Source organism: Gossypium hirsutum, chromosome D05 (genome assembly GCF_007990345.1).
Source record: "Gossypium hirsutum isolate 1008001.06 chromosome D05, Gossypium_hirsutum_v2.1, whole genome shotgun sequence".
NCBI classification, from domain to species: Eukaryota; Viridiplantae; Streptophyta; class Magnoliopsida; order Malvales; family Malvaceae; genus Gossypium; species Gossypium hirsutum.
In genome coordinates this window covers 62,373,827-62,390,300 of record NC_053441.1, presented here as the reverse complement: position 1 = coordinate 62,390,300, position 16,474 = coordinate 62,373,827, and the positions used below count along the sequence as shown (strand labels likewise).

The following is a 16,474-nucleotide window of genomic DNA, read 5'->3' as shown; positions in this document are numbered from 1 at the left end:
TCAATAAAGACATTCAGGTGTTCGATACTTACCCAACTTCTCGAACAAAGTCGACTATGATTCCATAAAAGGAGAAATTCGTTCTTCTCGTTTTGCCACCAACAGTGTAAAACCACATTACCAAAAAGAAAATGATCGAAATGATTCCCAAACTTACACGAAAATAAACCCCTTACACTTACCTAGCCACACCACAGTACCGAAGAATCAAAATACCACGATTAGCTGATAAGATTGCGACATAATTCAAAAGGCAAGGGAAAAAAGAATTGTGCAAATTAACAGGAAGGGAAAACGTCAAATTTGGGGATTTTTAGAGGTGAGAAAAAAAGATAAAAAAATAAAAATAAAAGTTAAAGAATATGAGAACATATCCCTAAACTTCCTCTCCCCTCTAGCCCACTAACCATTCAGAATTTCAACTCTATCGAAACTCTATTAGACACTCAAAAATAAAATTAACATCCACGCTCGCGCAAGGATTCGAACACAAGACCTCCAACAAGCTAACTACTTACTACTCGAACCAACAAACTCATTCTAATATGAGTTTACAAATAATATACTATAAGCCCACCCAACAGGGATAAGATTTGAATAAAAAAAATAACAAAATTTTTCAAATGTGGGACTTGAACCAAAAACCTTATACACACACCCAAAACATTTAACCACTGAAGCAGATACATATTTGTCTCAAATTTCACAAAAAAAGATTTAAATTATTCAGGGTGTTACAGCTAATATCTTTAGGGAGAAGGAGTTTTTTTATAGAAAATAATGAATGAATATTTACATCACTCTATCCCCTACTTATAATATATATAAAACCTAGTTTGTTCCTATTTAAACTTTTTAAAGATAAAGAAAAATATAATCTAAAATTAAATCTAAATAATATCATAATAATCCTAAAAATAAAATTCGAATTTAAATAGAGTCTTCTGTTCATAAATCTCTTCTCTGAATTTTTACACCAAGTCTTTTGCACTTTGTATTTTTGACACCATTTCTTCCTTATTTTGCATGTTGACCCATTTTGTCTTTAAATTCACGCTTTTTGCACCCAAACTTCAGTTTGCCTTCAATTTAGTCCCTACAATATAAAAACCATAAAAAACCCAAATTAGTAGAACCATACTCAAAATATATATGCAATTAACACATAAAAGTATGCCATTTTAGAGTATTATCAGTAATCGACAAGGAAATCGTGGCTACCCTGGTCACAGTTGATCCTTGCAAGATATACATGTTGCAGAAAATCCATTTGGTTGAATAAAAACCTTTTAACTAAAATCCATTTTATATCTTATAAAGATTTTATTTAAAACAATTAAAATCATTAGAATTTATAAAAAAATATTTTATATAAAATTCATTTGGTTTTTTATTTTATATGTTTTAATAATTTTAGTAATTTATAAAAAACTTTATGAAAATTAATTTTTAATTTTTTATATTATTTTTTATAATTATAGAATAAATCTTGACAAATGTGCCTCCAGATTCAAATAAACTTAAACTTAGACATCCTTTTGTCAAGGTTCGTTGTATACTTATTTTAAAAATAACTTTTAAATTTTTTGTTGACTTTTTTTATTTGTCACTACCAAGTTAGTATTTGTTGGCTGACAACAATCACGTCAATGTTACCATTAGTTTTTAACGGTTTACATTGGTCAAAGGGCACCTGATGGGGCCAATGAAGTAACCAATACACCACAGAAAAATGGCCATCGATACAGGGCATCTAGTAAGGACTGCCAAGGATATTCCATGTGTTAACCTCGAAAAACCTTAGTTACTAACCATAGGCAATCAACTGAAGTTGCTCATGTAGAGAAACGTCTGACTGCAATAGAGGATTTATCTTTAAAGAGGATTCCACCGGGGAATCTAAAGCAGTTGTTGATTGCATGTGCTAAAACTCTCTCTGAAAACAATATCAATAAATTCAATATGTTGATTGCAAAGGCCGGGATTGTTGTTTCTATTTATGGAGAACCAATCCAGCATCTCGATGGTTACATGGTGGAAAGGTGGAGGCATCGGGATTTAACATATATGTTGAAGTTGGCCAGCATACTGCCCCAGTTGCACTTGGAACAGCCCGAGCAAGTGAAGTTCTAGCAGATCGAGCTACTGTTTCATTTTGTTAATTTTGAATTAATGTTTTATAGCTTAGTTGAAAACAAAACAAGTTGTACTTGTTGTTTTAGGTGCTGATTAGATGAAAAATTAACTTGTTCATGAGTGCAAGTAAGGTTTTGCAAGTTACAATGTAATTAGTGGAGTTAGGTAATGTTTTAGGTATTGATTTATTTGTGGTGACCAGATCATGTCTGGTATTTGTATTGTTTTTATGCCATTGCTCATTTCAATGAAAATTCCTTAAAGAATTATTCGTCACATACTCTCCATCTTTTCTTTACTTTTGCTTTTAATTTTGTTCTTGAATTATGTTTGTTTCTTCTGTAAGTCTAGTGCCTTGTTGCTCAAGTCACAACAAAACTTGCTAGCATATTGTTCAAAACACCAACAATTGGAATCTAGAGCCATAATCTCAGTGGACCTGTTATAGCTCAACATTTTAAAACGATGGCTTCACCAGCTGCACCACCAGTCTTCAATGGAGAGGACTATCACAAATGGGTGGTCAAAATGAAAACCTATTTGCAGGCACTCGATCTATGGGAAGTGGTCAACTCAGATGTTGGACCAGCACCACTTCGAGCCAATCCAACTGTGGCTCAGATCAGACAGCATGCTGATGAAAGGACTAAGAGGCACAAGGCTATATCTTGCATCCAAAACTGTATGTCAGATGTGATCTTTACAAGAATCATGGCCTGTGAGACACCAAAGCAGGCCTGGGACAAACTAAAAGAAGAGTTCCATGGAACTGAAAGAACAAAGTAGCAACAACTTTTGAATCTGAGAAGAGATTTTGAGAACTTGAAGATGAAGGAGGAAGAAACAATCAAGTAGTATTCAGACAGGATTATGGCTTTGGTAAACAATATAAGGCTCCTAGGAGAGCAGTTCAGTGAAGCTAGAATAGTGAGAAGGTAATCTCAACCTTACCTGAGAGGTATGAGGCAAAAAATTCATCCCTCGAAGACTCAAGGGACCTGACTAGCATCTCATTGACAGAGCTGATCAATGCTCTTTATGCATAAGAGCAAATAAGAACTAGTAGGCTTGAGGAGCACCAAGAATGTGCCTTCCAAGCAAAAACCAAGCCTGCCTCGAGCACCTCTGCCTACAAAGGCAAAAAGACTTAGAGAGACAAGCCTAAGTTAGATGGTGCAAGAAGAAGGGATCAACCTTACAGGCATTGCAAAAGACCTGGTCATCCTGAAGACAATTGTTGGTTTAGACCAGATGTGCAGTGTCAACACTGTAAAAAGATGGGCCATGTTGAAAAGGTTTGTAAAGGCAAACTAATGTAGTATCAACCACAACAACCAAATACCGAAGCTTGAGTATCAGAAGAGGGCAGTGATCATGAAGAGTAATTTTTTGTAGTTTCATGCCCATCCACTAAAAAAAAGGCCACAAAGGGATGGCTCATTGACAGTGGTTGCACCAACCATATGACACCAGATGCTGCCATTTTCAAGTCAATTGATAGAAGCTTCAAAACTAAGGTGAAAGTTGGTAATGGCCACTTCATTAAGGCCGAAGGCAGAGGGGATGTGCTGATAATCACTTCCACAGGTAGCAAGCTTGTTTCAAATGTGTTGTTGATGCATGAGATTGACAGAAATTTGCTTAGCATAGCTCAGCTTCTGCAGAAAGGCTATTCTATTGTGTTCAAAGGAGATGAGTGTCAAATTAGTGATCCAAGTGGATCCATGTCAGTCAATATGGCTGATAAGAGTTTCGTAGTTGACTGGACAAATGGCTCAAACTCAGCCTACATAGCCTCATTAGATGAATCTAAGCTTTGGCACCAAAGGCTTGGTCATGCCAACTACAGGTCGATGAACCAGTTAACTAAAGAAGATCTGGTTGAGAACTTCATCAACTCAGTTGAAAAAGAGGATGTCTGTGAAGTATGTCAGTTGGGAAAGCAGGCCAGTCTCTCATTTCCTTCAAACAAAGCCTAGAGAGCCTCAGAAAGGCTACAGCTTGTGCACACTGATGCGTGTGGACCCATAAATACTCAGTCTTTGAATGGAAACAGGTATTTCATTCTGTTCATTGATGATCACTCAAGATTTTGCTGGATTTATTTTTTGAAGCATAAATCAGAGGTGGCCTCAGTGTTCTAGAAGTTCAAGGCTACTACAGATACTAAAACAGGCTACAAGTTTAAGACCTTAAGGTCTGATAATGGAACTGAGTACACCTCAGCTCAAATTCAAGCCTTTTGTGATGAAGCAAGCATCAAACACTAGCTCACCAACACCTATACTCCTCAACAGAATGGTGCTAGTGAAAGAAAAAAATAGAAGTTTGATGAATATGGCCAGGTGTTTGATGTTTGAGAAGAATTTGCCCAAAACCTTGTGGGCTAAGGCAGTTAACACTGTTTTCTACATCCAAAATAGGCTCCCAACCAAGGCTTTGGCTCACAAAACTCCATTTGAGGCCTGGTTTGGGTTCAAACCATCACTGGCTTACTTGAGGATCTTTGGCTGCATATGCTATGCACATATCCCAGCTGTGAAAACGGACAAACTATCAAAAAGGGCTCAACCTGGCATACTGGTGGGCTACAACACTATCAAAAAGGGATATAAGATCTTGGATCCTTTAGCAAACAAGGTGCTGGTGAGTAGAGATATGGTATTCGATGAGATGTCTAGCTGGAACTAGAAAAAGAATACGTCAGAGGCTGTTTCTAAAGACCTTGTAACAGATCAGACTGAATCTGATTAGAATGGTCTTGAAATGGACATTGATGATGAACCAGTCAGGAGCAGTAGACCATTGGTTGAGATTTATGAAAAAGCTCAAGTAGCCATAGTGAAACCAAGCTGTTTTGAAAAGGCTGAAGTTCAACAAGGCTGGAAATAGGCAATGGCTAATGAAATCAAAATGATTGAAAAGAATCAGACTTGGGAACTAGTTGAAAGACCAACCAACAGAAAGACCATTGGAGTGAAATGGCCAAACATAATGCTGATGGAAGTTTGAACAAGTTGAAAGTAAGGCTAGTTGTGAAGGGATTTAGCCAGAAATATGACACAGATTATCTAGATACCTTTGCACCAAGGGCCAGGCTCGACACCATCAGGTTGCTAGTTGCCTTAGCAGCACAAATACAGTGGAAAATTCACTAGCTCGATGTGAAGTCAGCCTTCCTCAATGGATTTCTTGAAGAAGATATCTATGTTAAACAACCTCAAGGTTTCAAAGTGGCTGGTAAGGAAGACATGGTTTACAGACTGAAGAAAGCCTTGTATGGCTTGAAATAGGTACCAAGGGCCTGGTATACCAGGATCGATAGCTACTTGGTTAGTTTGGGATTTGAAAGGAGCATTAGTGAGCCGAATTTTATGTCAAAAAGGAAAGGGTACAAACTCAGCTCATTGTATCCCTGTATGTTGATGACCTGTTGGTGGCAGGAGGAAACCAAACAATGCTGAATGATTTCAAAGCCAAAATGCAACAAATATTACAGATGTTTGATCTAGGAATGATGACATATTTTCTTGGCATGGAGGTGACACAAACACAGAGTGAAATATTCCTAAGTCAGAAAGTCTTTGCCTCCAAAATTTTGACAAAATTCTCAATGCAAAACAACAAGGCAACAAGCACTCCAGTTGCCATAGGAGAAAAACTATCGAGCCAAGGTGATTTTAAGTAGATTGTTGAAACTACTTATAGGAGCCTAGTTGGATGTTTGCTATACTTGACTGCCACTACGCCAGATATCATGTTTGCAGTAAGCTTGCTTTCAAGGTTTATGCATTGTTGCAATGAAAAACATTTTCAAGCTGCAAAAAGGGTGCTTAGGTATATCAAGGGTACCCTGAGCTATGGAATGTTGTATAGCAAAGCTGAAAGCTTAAAATTGGTTGGTTATACTGATAGTGACTGGGTTGGTTCGATAGATGACATGAAGAGAACCTCAGGGTATGTCTTCACCCTCGATTCAGCTATGTTTTGCTGGAGCTCGAAAAAGTAAATAATAGTTGGTCAATCTACTGCTGAAGCTGAGTATGTAGCAGCTACAAGTGCTGTCAACCAAGTCATTTGGCTAAGGAAAATTATGGCAGATTTAAATGTGCACCAAAGGGAAGCAATAAAGATCTTTTGTGACAACCAATCTACTGTTGTAATTGCAAAGAATCCAGTGTTCTGTGGAAGGACAAAGCACTTCAACATTAAGCTTCATCTTGTCAGAGAAATGGAGCAAGCACAGGAAGTGAAACTGTTTCATTGCAATTCAGAGGATCAACTGACTGAAATTTTGACCGAGCCCTTTAGTGTAACAAATTTTGAGCACTTGAGAATGAGTTTGGCAGTTTGCAGTATGCAAGCCAAGGAGGAGTGTTAAAGTTGGCCAGCATGCTGCCCTTGTTGCACCAGGAACAACCCGAGCAAGTGAAGTTCCAGCAGATCGAGCTACTGTTTCATTTTTGTTAATTAGGAATAATATTTTGTAGCTTAGTTGAAAACAAAACAATTTGTACTTGATGTTTTAGGTGCTGGTTAGATGAAAAATTAGCTTGTTCATGAGTGCAAGTAAGGTTTTGTAAGTTACAATGTAATTAGTGGAGTTAGGTAGTGTTTTAGGTATTGATTTGTTTGTGGTGACCATCTCATGTCTAGTATTTGTATTGGATGTATGCCATTTCTCATTTCAATGAAAATTCCTTGAAGAATTATTCATCACATACTCTCCATCTTTTCTTTACTTTTGCTTTTAATTTTGTTCTTGAATTCTGTTTGTTTCTTCTGCAAGTCTTGAGCCTTGTTGTTCAAGTCACAACAAAACTTGCTAGCATATTGTTCAAAACACCAAAAATATATTGAGCCCTTTATTGGCAAGAGCCAAAAGGCAAGGACTTGCTCACATACATGCATACTCTGTATAAAATTTGTCTGTATTTAAATTTTGGTTACATGGCTACCAATGGGGCCATTGCTAAAGCATGCAGAATTGAAGATCGCATCCACATTATTGATTTCCATATTGCTCAGGGAACATAGTGGGTGACCCTCTTGCAAGCACTTACAGCCAGACCAGACGGAGCTCCTTATGTATGGATTACAGGAATTGATGATCCTGTTTCTAAATATGCCCGTGGTAGTGGATTAGAAACTGTCAAAAGACGTTTGATGGCACTATCCGAGTAGTTTGGTATTCTAGTTGAGTTCCATTGAATGCCAATTTTTGTAGGAAATATCACAAGGGACATTCTTGATGTCAAGCTTGGGAAGGCTCTTGCTGTCAAATTTCCACTGCAGCTCCATTATACCCTCGATGAGAGTGTAGATGTGAACAATCTCAGGGACGGGATTCTGCAAATGGTAAGGTCACTTTCTCCCAAGGTTATCACCTTGGTTGAATAAGAATCAAACACGAAAACAGCCATTTTCCTCCCTAGGTTCATTAAGACTTTGGAGTACTACTTGGCAATGTTCGAGTCCATAGATGAGACGATGCCAAGACATAGAAGGGAACAAATTAATGTCGAGCAGCACTGCCTGGCCAGGGATATCGTAAATGTCATTGCTTGCGAGGGAAAGGAGAGGGTTGAGCGCCATGAGCTCTTTGGTAAGTGGAAGTCTAGGCTAACAAAGGTTGGATTCCAACCATACCCTGTAAGCTCTTACATCAATTCAGTGATACGAGGCCTGCTAAAGTGTTACTCTAAACATTACACATTGGTAGAGAAAGATGAGGCAACATTGTTGGGGTGGAAGGACCGGAACCTTATATCGGCTTCTGCTTGGTGTTATGATGGCTGAGATTCATACACGTTTATGGTAAAATCAGGATGAGATGGGTCAACCAGGTTGATTTTGGGACCCATACAATCATGCAATCACCATCATTTGTTCCTAAAATATTTTGTGTCCTTTGTTCATTCTTTTAATAGAATTTGACGTACCATTTGATGCAAGTATGTATAAGCATATTAAGGGATTCATTCTATTTCTTTGTTATACAATTCAGTGTACGTAGCATGACTGACACATATTTGCAATATGATACAGGACAGTGAAAAAGAATTTTGAAATAAGTTATATATACTCATTTCAATAGCGCTATACATTGAAATCCGAAAATTCATTCAAAATTTAGAGAATTTGGACAAAAAAATTAAGTTCAAAAATGAATTAATTGCTAATGTGGCATACACATGGACTGCCACATAGATGCCACATCAGCAAAGGTAACAAGTGTTAATTTTTTCATCTATTTTGAGGTGATTTGATAATCAATGCAAATTTAATGTCTAAGAGAAACAAAAATCAAATACAAAAGTAAAATATATATTTTTTGAAATGGTTGATATTTGACTTTTCTCTTTCTTTTCATGTCATTTTTAACATTACATTGATATTTTCTAGCATTTAAACAAGGGAGATTTAATACTTAATCTAAATTTAATGACTAAAAGAAACGGAAAATCAAATACAAAATTAATGTTTTTTTTAAATGACAGAATATTTGACTTTTCTCTTTCTTTTCATGTCATTTTGAAACATTACATTGATATTTTCTAGCATTTAAGCAAGGGCGGTTTAATAATTAATCCAAATTTAATGACTAAAAGAAACGAAAAATCAAACACAAAAATTAATGCTTTTGTTTTTTGAAATTGCTGAATGTTTGACTTTTCTCTTTCTTTTCATGTCATTTTGAAACATTACATTCATATTTTCCAGCATTTAAGCAAGGGCGGTTTAATAATTAGTCCAAATTTAATGACTAAAAGAAATGAAAAATCAAATACAAAATTAATGCTTTCAATTTTTGAAATGGCTGAATATATGACTTTTCTCTTTCTTTTCATGTTATTTTGAAACATTACATTGATATTTTCTAGCATTTAAGCAATAGCGGTTTAATAATTAATCCAAATTTAATGACTAAAAGAAACGAAAAATCAAATACAAAATTAATGCTTTTGTTTTATGAAATGGCTGAATATTTGACTTTTCTCTTTCTTTTCATGTCATTTTGAAACATTACATTGATATTTTCTAGCATTTAAGCAATGGCGGTTTAATAATTAATCCAAATTTAATGACTAAAAGAAACGAAAAATCAAATACAAAATTAATGCTTTTGTTTTATGAAATGGCTAAATATTTGACTTTTCTCTTTCTTTTCATGTCATTTTTAAACATTACATTGATATTTTCTTGCATTTAAGCAAGGGCGGTTTAATAATTAATCCAAATTTAATGACTAAAAGAAACGAAAAATAAAATACAAAATTAATGCTTTTGTTTTTTTGAAATGACTGAATATTTGACTCGTGCGACCCTAGGGAAAATTTTAAAATTATGGGCCCACATGGCCGTGTGGGCCCAAATGCCGAAATTGGCCTTGCTCGTGTGGTCCACACGGCCTGGCCCAAAATCTACACGCCCATGTGGGCCCACACGGCCACACTCACGCCATCACATGGCCGTGTCCAAAATTCAAAAGGCAAGGGAAAAAGGGATTGTGCCAATTAATATGAAGGGAAAACGTCAAATTTAGGGATTTTTAAAGGTGAGAGAAAAAGATAAAAGAATAAAAATAAAAGGTAAAGAATATGACAACATATCCTATAAATTTCCTCTCCCCTCTAACCTTCTAAAAATTCAAAATTTCAGCTCTACCGAAACTCTATTAGACATTCAAGACAAAAATTAACATCCATGCTCGCATGAGGATTTAAACACAAGACCTCCAACAAGCTAACTCCTTACCACTCGAACCAGCAAAATCATTTTGATATAAGTTTACAAATAATATACTATAAGCCCACCCAATATGGATAAGGTTTGAATCAGAAAAAATAATCCAAATTTAATGACTAAAAGAAACGAAAAATCAAATACAAAATTAATGCTTTTGTTTTATGGAATGGCTGAATATTTGACTTTTCTCTTTCTTTTCATGTCATTTTGAAACATTACATTGATATTTTCTAGCATTTAAGCAATTGCGGTTTAATAATTAATCCAAATTTAATGACTAAAAGAAACGAAAAATCAAATACAAAATTAATGCTTTTGTTTTATGAAATGGCTGAATATTTGACTTTTCTCTTTCTTTTCATGTCATTTTGAAACATTACATTGATATTTCCTTGCATTTAAGCAAGAGCGGTTTAATAGTTAATCCAAATTTAATGACTAAAAGAAACGAAAAATAAAATACAAAATTAATGCTTTTGTTTTTTTGAAATGACTGAATATTTGACTCGTGCAACCTTAGGGAAAATTTTAAAATTATGGGCCCACATGGCCGTGTGGGCCCAAACGCCGAAATTGGCCTTGCTCGTGTGGTCCACACGGCCTGGCCCAAAATCTACACGCCAATGTGGGCCCACACGGCCACGCTCACGTCGTCACATGGCCGTGTCCAGAATTCAAAAGGCAAGAGATTCAAAAGGCAAGGGAAAAAGGGATTGTGCCAATTGACATGAAGGGAAAACGTCAAATTTAGGGATTTTTAAAGGTGAGAGAAAAAGTTAAAAGAATAAAAATAAAAGGTAAAGAATATGACAACGTATCTTATAAATTTCCTCTCCCCTCTAACCTTCTAACAATTCAAAATTTCAGCTCTACTGAAACTCTATTAGACATTCAAGACAAAAATTTACATCCATGCTCGCGTGAGGATTTAAACACAAGACCTCCAACAAGTTAACTCCTTACCACTCGAACCAGGAAACTCATTTTGATATAAGTTTACAATATACTATAAGCCCACCCAATTGGGATAAGGTTTGAATCAAAAAAATAATCCAAATTTAATGACTAAAAGAAAGAAAAAATCAAATACAAAATTAATGCTTTTGTTATATGAAATGGCTGAATATTTGACTTTTCTCTTTCTTTTCATGTCATTTTGAAACATTACATTGATATTTTCTAGCATTTAAGCAATGGCGGTTTAATAATTATTCCAAATTTAATGACTAAAAGAAACGAAAAATCAAATACAAAATTAATGCTTTTGTTTTATGAAATGGGTGAATATTTGACTTTTCTCTTTCTTTTCATGTCATTTTGAAACATTACATTGATATTTTCTTGCATTTAAGCAAGGGCGGTTTAATAATTAATCCAAATTTAATGACTAAAAGAAACGGAAAAATAAAATACAAAATTAATGCTTTTGTTTTTTTTGAAATGACTGAATATTTGACTCGTGCGACCTTAGGGAAAATTTTAAAATTATGGGCCCACATGGCCGTGTGGGCCCACACGCCCAAATTGGCCTTGCTCGTGTGGTCCACAGGGCTTGGCCCAAAATCTACATGCCCATGTGGGCCCACACGGCCACACTCACGCCATCACATGGCCGTGTCCAGAATTCAAAAGGCAAGGGAAAAAGGGATTGTGCCAATTAATATGAAGGGAAAATGTCAAATTTAGGGATTTTTAAAGGTGAGAGAAAAAGATAAAAGAATAAAAATAAAAGGTAAAGAATATGACAACATATCCTATAAAAATTTCCTCTCCCCTCTAACCTTCTAACAATTCAGAATTTCAGCTTTACCGAAATTCTATTAAACATTCAAGACAAAAATTAACATCCATGCTCGTGTGAGGATTTAAACACAAGACCTCCAACAAGCTAACTCCTTACCACTTGAACCAACAAACTCATTTTGATATAAGTTTACAAATAATATAGTATAAGCCCACCCAATAGGGATAAGGTTTGAATCAGAAAAAATAACAAAAATTTTCAAATGTGAGGCTTGAACCCAAAACCTCATACACACACCCAGAACATTTAACCACTAAAAGGGATACATATTTGTGTCAAATTTCACAAAAAATAGATTTAAATTATTCAGGGCGTTACAGCTAAGATCTTTATGGAGAAGGAGTTTTTTTACAGAAAATGATGAGTGAATATTCATCTCACTCCATCCCCTATTAATAATATATAGAAAACCTAGTTTGTTCCTATTTAAACTCTTAAAAGATAAATAAAAATATAATCGAAAATTAAATCTAAATAATATCATAATAATCCTAAAAATAAAATTCAAATTTAAATAGAGTCTTCTGTTCATAAATCTCTTCTCTGAATTTTTGCCCCAAGTCTTTTGCACTTTGTATTTTTGGCACCATTTCTTCCTTATTTAGCATGTTGACCCATTTTGTCTTTAAATTCATGCTTTTTGCCCCAAACTTCTGTTTGCCTTCAATTTAGTCCCTACAAGATAAAAACCATAAAAAGCTCAAATTAGTAGGACCATACTCAAAATATATATATGTAATTAACACATAAAAGTATGTCATTTTAGAGTATTATGAGTAATCAACAAGAAAATCATTGCTACTCTGGTCACAGTTGATCCTTGCAGGATATACATGTTGTAGAAAATCCATTTGGTTGAATAAAAAGCTTTTAACTAAAATCCATTTGAAATTTTATAAAGATTTTATTTAAAATAATTAAAATCATTAAAATTTATAAAAATATTTTATATAAAATTCATTTGGTTTTTAATTTTATATGTTTTAATAATTTTAATAACTTATAAAAACTTTATGAAAATTAATTTTTTATTTTTTATATTATTTTTTATAATTATAGAATGAATCTTGACAAATGTGCCTCTAGATTCAAATAAACTTAAACTTAGACATCCTTTTGTCAATGTTCATTGTATACTTATTGTAAAAATAACTTTTAAATATTTTGTTGACTTTTTTTTTTATTTGTCACTACCAAGTTAGTATTTGTTGGCTAACAACAATCACGTCAATGTTGCCATTAGTTTTTAACGGTTTACGTTAGTCAAAGGGCCTTGTTTGTCAAAATTGTCAATTTAGAGATTTAATTGGGTGCAAAAGGTTCAAAGGAGTTTAATTGATTTTTTGAAATAGTTTGAAGGCTTAATAAGCTTATATTATTTTCAGTTAATCCCATCAAACGTTCATAGTTTAAATATGTAAATTAGGATATGATGTGGAATATACTTGAACACACGAATTAAACTATAAACTTGATCTATATAGTGAAAACACGCGGATTAAATTTTAAAAATCTATCACATGAAACTTGAATTTGATGTATTGGAAAATAGTGTCAATAAAATTTTATCTATGCAGTAGATATATGTCTTTACAATTTAATCTACGTATTTCTTTTTTACCTATAAATACATGCAATGGTTGCATTCTTATCCTCACAGATTCTGTGCCAAATTTGAAGAGCAAACCATAAAAGTTTTTGAACATTTACTTTTGATAAATCGAAATGGCTTCACAAGTTTCTCAAATGCCTTCTTCATCACCCCTTTCTTCCAATAAGGATGAAATGCGTCCCAAATCCGATTTTCAGCCTAGCATTTGGGGAAATCTCTTCCTCACTTGTCCCGACAAGGTATACATACATATGACCATATTGAAATATAATCTGAACATACTATTTGTTTAATTATTTAGTGATTCAATATGAATAAAATTTTCATTATTTTGAGTAGAATATTGATGATGAAACTGAAAAACACCACCAACAATTGAAAGAAGAAGTGCGGAAGATGATTGTAGCACCAATGGCTAATTCAACCCAAAAGTTAACCTTCATTGATTCAGTCCAAAGATTGGGTGTGAGTTACCATTTCATGAAGGAGATCGAAGATGAACTAGAGAACATCTACCATAACGACAATGACACCGAGAAGGACCTCTATACTACATCTCTTCGATTCCGACTACTCTGAGAGCATGGATTCAATGTTTCATGTGGTATTTATTGGAACAACAACATAGTGTTTTAAGTTTCTTGAGTATAAAATTTCATGGAATGTTTGATAATGATATATCATTTTGGGTAATTTGATCTCAGAGGTATTCAACAAGTTTAAAGGCGAGCAAGGGAATGTCAATTCATTTGTGACAATCGATGTTCGAGGATTGTTGGAACTTTATGAAGCCTCCTATTTGAGGGTTCATGGGGAAGATATATTGGATGAAGCAATTTCTTTCACCACCAACCATTTAAGCCTTGTAGTAGCATCTTTGGACTACCTTTTGTCCGAACAGGTTTCTCATGCTTTGAAACAATCAATTCGAAGAGGCTTGCCAAGGGTTGAGGCAAGGCACTATCTTTCAGTATACCAAGATATTGAGTCCCATAATAAGGCTTTGTTGGAGTTTGCTAAGATCGATTTCAACATGTTACAACTTTTGCATAGGAAAGAGCTAAGTGAGATTTGTAGGTATGTTTTTGAATCTTTTTCACCCACTTTTTATTTTTTCCTCTTTTTTAACTTTTTGGTGGAGGGGTTTGAATTTATATGGTGCATCATCCTCAATATACGAGAAAAGTTGAAAATGCTAATATTTTATTCGTATGAAATAACAATTAGTTAAAAGTGACAACACGAAACTTGGATTAATCTTTTTCACCTATTTCATTTTACTTATATATTTTTTAAAATATGAGGTTGCCAATTGAATCAAGAATCTAAAAATTTACTCATCGACAACATGAATGTGAAACTAATTAAAATTTTGAAGATTCAATGAGTTAATGGGCTCTTCTATGATATGATTTTTTAGGTGGTGGAAAGATTTAGACGTTCGAAGAAAGTTTCCATATGCAAGAGATAGAGTGGTTGAAGGCTATTTTTGGACCTTGGGAGTGTACTTTGAGCCCCAATACTCACTTGGTAGAAAGATATTTACAAAAGTGATAGCAATGTCATCTATTATAGATGATACATATGACTCATATGCAACATATGATAAGCTCATTCCCTATACAGCAGCTATTGAGAGGTTATATCTTTAATTTTTTTAATTGGAGATTAACATTCATTTATATATCATGAGGAATGATCAAATATAACAATAAAGTGGGATTCAGGTGTGATATCAAATGCATAGACCAACTTCCAGAATACATGAAATTGAGCTACAAGGCACTATTAGATATTTTTGAAGAAATGGAACAACTGGTGGCTAAGCACGAGAGACAATACCGTGTTGAATATGTGAAAAATGAAGTATGCATATCGACAAACATTTATTTTGTGAAAAAGAGATAAAATATTAGCTAAATTCTAGATTTGAATAAACAACTAACTTGAATAACAATATTTAGTCATTTAAACATTATTATAGAATTTGATTTGATATTAGTGATAATTGTTGGGATTTTGTTGCCTTAGATTATACGACTTGCTCAATCCTACCTTGTGGAGGCCAAATGGGCTATTCAAAAATACAAACCATCATTTGACAAGTTTAAGGCTAATGCATTGCTAACTTGTGGTTATGCCATGCTTGCTATTACATCTTATGTCGGCATGGGAGATATCATAACACCAGAGACCTTTAAATGGGCAGCCAATGACCCTAAGATCATTCAAGCTTCTGCAATTATTTGTAGGTTTATGGATGATGTTGTTGAACACAAGGTATAATAATATATTTATATAATTACAAGAAATTGAACTCTTAACTCAATAATTGAATGTCCTTGTAACGAAATCAAACGATGTTTATATATCAAATGTTTAGTCTTAAATAGAAGAATAAAAGAAAACTAATTTCATTTTAAGGTTAATAGTGAAGAAGTATTGCCAATAAAGGTATTTTATCATCACTAAACCAATAAAGTTTAATATACTGACAAATTTTAGGGTATATAATGATAGAATAATTTTGATTTTATTACGGCTGCAGTTCAAGCATAGGAAAGAAGACGATTGGTCAACAGTCGACTATTACATGGAAGAATATGGCGTAACAGCAGAAGAGACATACGATGTATTCAACAATTATATTGAGAGTGCTTGGAAAGATATGAATCAAGAGTTTTTGAAACCAACAGAAATTCCAACAGAAGTTTTTGATCGTAGCCTAAACCTTACAAGAGTGATGGATGTGCTTTATAGGGAAGGAGATGGCTATACATATGTTGGAAAAGTGACTAAGGGTGGAATCACTTCATTGCTCATTGAACAAGTCCCACTTTGAAATTATATTGAATTTTCCTCTCCAAGCTTGTTCCTCAAGGAATTGTTATTAAATTCTAATTAATAATGTTTTGCCTTATAATAATTCAATAAAGTTCTTGTCAAGCTTTTCGTTGTGAAAAATCTACTATTTTATATTTAATTGTTTTTATATTGTTTTTTCTTTCTTTGAAATATAAAAATAGGATGAAAATATGGATGGCTGAAAAAATGAGCAATGTGTTTTTTTTTCTTTGAAATATTGAATTGTAATTAGAAGTATCTCGATATAATATATAGTAGAATAAATTTTTAAAAACAAAAAAAAATTGAGTAGCTATTTATTTTTTATC

General features: G+C 34.0%; 2 pseudogenes; both read left to right on the top strand.

Annotated features, from left to right (window-relative positions):
• Positions 1-1,705: 1,705 nt before the first annotated feature.
• LOC107902205 (chitin-inducible gibberellin-responsive protein 1-like) lies at positions 1,706-8,152 on the top strand (annotated as a pseudogene).
• A 5,186-nt stretch (positions 8,153-13,338) lies between these two features.
• Positions 13,339-16,260, top strand: LOC107902206 ((+)-delta-cadinene synthase isozyme XC14-like; annotated as a pseudogene).
• Positions 16,261-16,474: the final 214 nt, after the last annotated feature.